This window comes from Capricornis sumatraensis, chromosome 2 (genome assembly GCF_032405125.1).
Source record: "Capricornis sumatraensis isolate serow.1 chromosome 2, serow.2, whole genome shotgun sequence".
NCBI classification, from domain to species: Eukaryota; Metazoa; Chordata; class Mammalia; order Artiodactyla; family Bovidae; genus Capricornis; species Capricornis sumatraensis.
In genome coordinates this window covers 120,686,952-120,691,344 of record NC_091070.1, presented here as the reverse complement: position 1 = coordinate 120,691,344, position 4,393 = coordinate 120,686,952, and the positions used below count along the sequence as shown (strand labels likewise).

At 44.2% G+C, this 4,393-nt stretch overlaps 1 pseudogene; it reads left to right on the top strand.

The window, feature by feature from the left end:
• Nucleotides 1-214: 214 nt before the first annotated feature.
• Nucleotides 215-884, top strand: LOC138072892 (single-stranded DNA-binding protein 2 pseudogene; annotated as a pseudogene).
• The last annotated feature ends 3,509 nt before the right edge of the window (nucleotides 885-4,393 follow it).

The following is a 4,393-nucleotide window of genomic DNA, read 5'->3' as shown; positions in this document are numbered from 1 at the left end:
GAACATCACTTTGGGGTAGCCATCAGGATTCTTACATTTTTGGTGGTGTGTATTTTGGGATATCTACTGTGCCGCTCCAGAAAGACAGGAAACATGTGGACATTCAAGTGAAGCAAAAGCCTTCCAGGATTACAGTGCTGCAGCAGCTCCCAGCCCAGCGCTAGGGAACATTCCCCCAGGAGATGGCATGCCAGGAGGCCCTGTACCACCAGGGCTCTTTCAGCCCTCTATGTCACCTCAGTACCCGAGAGGTCCATGGCCCCCGTTGAGGATACTTAACCAGGCACTTGGAGGTGTCCCAGGAAGTCAGCCATTAGTTCCCAGTGGAATGGATCCAACTCGACAACAAGGTCATCCAAATATGGGTAGGCCAATCTAGAGAATGACTCCTCCAAAAGGAATGCTTTTGGTGGCCCCAGAATGCCTGGAATGGACATGGGCCCAGGTGGTGGTGGACCTTGGCGAAACCCAACAAATGCCAATTTAATATCATACTTCTCAGCATCTCCTGGGAATTCTGTAGGTCCTCCTGGAGGTGGAGGGCCACCAGGAACACCCATCATGCCTAGTCCAGCAGATTCAACCAACTCTGGAGACAACATGTATACTTTAATGAATGCAATACCTCCAGGATGTAACATCCTAATTTTCCAATGGGCTCTGGGTCAGATGGTCCTGTGGGTGGATGAGGAAGAATGGAGTCACATTACATGAACAGCCCTTTAGGCTTAGGAGATATGCACAGTATTTCCAAGAATTCTCCAAATAATATGAGCCTGAGTAATCAGCCGGGCACTCAGAGGGATGATGGCGAAATGGGTGGAAATTCCTTAAATCCTTTTCAGGGTGAGAGTTACTCCCCTAGCATGACAATGAGTATGTAATCCATTACCAAGTCTCCTCACAGAAACCACAGTGAGTCAGGCCTTCACAGAACTACTACGGAAGGAAATTATTCATCACAGTGTACAGTTAAAGGAATCTCAGTCACACCAAACCAACCTTTTTATTTCCTGCTCTCTCCCCTATTTTGTGAAGAAAGTTGGTCCAAACATGATTCAAATAATTGTACAGAGCGGCACATTAGAAGTGCCCTCAACTGAACTTTAAATGGTTATCTGTGTATGCATATGTGTGGGAAAGAGAATGTACTGTATGTGTGGTGCAGGAGAGCCAAGAGGAGCCACTCCACATTCAAGGTCAGGAGGGCTGGTGGTGAGGACATACCCCTCCTCCTAGGTAACGAGCAGTGGCTGTGCTTTGCTGGAGCAGCTGTGAAGAGATACCCCACGTCCAAGGTAAGAGAAACCCAAGTAAGATGGTAGGTGTTGCGAGAGGGCATCAGAGGGCAGACACACTAAAACCAGAATCACAGAAAAATAGTCAATCTAATCACACTAGGACCACAGCCTTGTCTAACTCAGTGAAACTAGGCCATGCCCTGCGGGGCCACCCAAGAAGGGCGGGTCATGGTGGAGAGGTCTGACAGAATGTGGTCCACTGGAGAAGGGAATGGCAAACCACTTCAGTATTCTTGCCTTGAGAACCCCATGAACAGTAGGAAAACGCAAAATGATAGGACACTGAAAGAGGGACTCCCCAGGTTGGTAGGTGCCCAATATGCTACTGGAGATCAGTGGGGAAATAACTCCAGAAAGAATGAAGGGATGGAGCCAAAGCAAAAACAATACCCAGCTGTGGACGTGACTGGCGATAGAAGCAAGGTCCGATGCTGTAAAGAGCAATATTGCATAGGAACCTGGAATGTTAGGTCCATAAATCAAGGCAAATTGGATGTGGTCAAACAGGAGACGGCAAGAGTGAACGTCGACATTTTAGGAATCAACGAACTAAAACGGACTGGAATGGGTGAATTTAACTCAGATGACCATTATATCTACTACTGCGGGCAGGAATCCCCCAGAAGAAATGGAGTAACCATCATGGTCAACAAAAGAGTCCAAAATGCAGTACTTGGATGCAATCTCAAAAATGACAGAATGATCTCTGTTCGTCTCCAAGGCAAACCACTCAATATCACAGTAATCCAAGTCTATGCCCCAACCAGTAATGCTGAAGAAGCTGAAGGTGAACAGTTCTATGAAGACCTACAAGACCTTTTAGAACTAACACCGGAAAAAGATGTCCTTTTCATTATAGGGGACTGGAATGCAAAAGTAGGAAGTCAAGAAACACCTGGAGTAATAGGCAAATTTGGCCTTGGAATGCGGAATAAAGCAGGGCAAAGGCTGATAGAGTTTTGCCAAGAGAACGCACTGGTCATAGCAAACACCCTCTTCCAACAGCACAGGAAAGACTCTACACATGGACATCACCAGAGGGTCAACACTGAAATCAGATTGATTATATTCTTTGCAGCCAAAGATGGAGAAGCTCTATACAGTCAGCAAAAACAAGACCAGGAGCTGACTGTGGCTCAGATCATGAACTCCTTATTGCCAAATTCAGACTTAAATTGAAGAAAGTAGGGAAAACACTAGACCATTCAGGTATGACCTAAATCAAATCCCTTATGATTACACAGTGGAAGTGAGAAATAGATTTAAGGGCCTAGATCTGATAGATAGAGTGCCTGATGAACTATGGACGGAGGTTTATGACATTGTACAGGAGACAGGGATCAAGAACATCCCCATGGAAAAGAAATGCAAAAAAAGCAAAATGGCTGTCTTGGGAGGCCTTCCAAATAGCTGTGAAAAGAAGAGAGATGAAAAACAAAGGAGAAAAGGAAAGATACAAGCATCTGAATGCAGAGTTCCAAAGAATAGCAAGGAGAGATAAGAAAGCCTTCTTTAGCGATCAATGCAAAGAACTGGAGGAAAAGAACAGAATGGGAAAGACTAGAGATCTCTTCAAGAAACTTAGAGATACCAAGGGAATATTTCATGTAAAGATGGGCTTGATAAAGGACAGAAATGGTATGGACCTAACAGAAGCAGAAGATATTAAGAAGAGGTGGCAACAATACACAGAAGAGCTGTACAAAAAAGATCTTCATGACCAAGATATTCACAATGGTGTGATCACTCACCTAGAGCCAGACATCTTGGAATGTGAAGTCAAGTGGGCCTTAGGAAGCATCACTACAAACAAAGCTAGTGGAAGTGATGGAATTCTAGTTGAGCTATTTCAAATCCGGGAAGATAATGCTGTGAAAGTTCTGCACTCAATTTGCCAACACATTTGGAAAACTCAGCAGTGGCCACAGGACTGGAAAAGGTCAGTTTTCATTCCAATCCCAAAGAAAGTTAATGCCAAAAAATGCTCAAACTACCACACAATTGCACTCATCTCACATGCTAGTAAAGTAATGCTCAATATTCTCTAAGCCAGGTTTCAGAAATACGTGAACCGTGAACTTCCAGATGTTCAAGCTGGTTTTAGAAAAGACAGAGGAACCAGAGATCAAATTGCCAACATTCGCTGGATCATGGAAAAGCAAGAGAGTTCCAGAAAAACATCTATTTCTGCTTTATTGACTATGCCAAAGCCTTGGACTGTGTGCATCACAATAAACTGTGGAAAATTCTGAAAGAGATGGGAATACCAGACCACCTGACCTGCCTCTTGAGAAATCTGTATGCAGGTCAGGAAGCAACAGTTAGAACTGGACATGGAACAACTGACTGGTTCCAAATAGGAAAAGGAGTACGTCACGGCTGTATATTGTCACCCTGCTTATTTAACTTATGTGCAGAGTACATCATGAGAAACGCTGGACTGGAAGAAGCACAAGCTGGAATCAAGATTGCTGGGAGAAATATCAATAACCTCAGATATGCAGATGACACCACCCTTATGGCAGAAAGTGAAGAGGAACTAAAAAGCCTCTTGATGAAAGTGAAAGAGGAGAGCGAAAAAGTTGGCTTAAAGCTCAACATTCAGAAAACAAAGATCATGGCATCTGGTCCCATCACTTCATGGGAAATAGATGGGGAAACAGTGGAAACAGTGTCAGGCTTTATTTATTTTCACTGCAGATAGTGACTGCAGCCATGAAATTAAAAGACGCTTACTCCTTGGAAGAAAAGTTATGACCAACCTAGGTAGCATATTCAAAAGCAGAGACATTACTTTGCCAACTAAGGTCTGTCTAGTTAAGGCTATGGTTTTTCCTGTGGTCATGTATGGATGTGAGAGTTGGACTGTGAAGAAAGCTGAATGCTGAAGAATTGATGCTTTTGAACTGTGGTGTTGGAGAAGACTCTTCAGAGTCCCTCTGACTGCAGGGAGATCCAACCAGTCCATTCTAAAGGAGATCAGTCTTGGGTGTTCATTGGAAGGACTGATACTGAGTCTGTAACGCCAATAATTTGGCGACCTCATGCAAAGAGTTGACTCATTGGAAAAGACTCTGATGCCGGGAGGGATT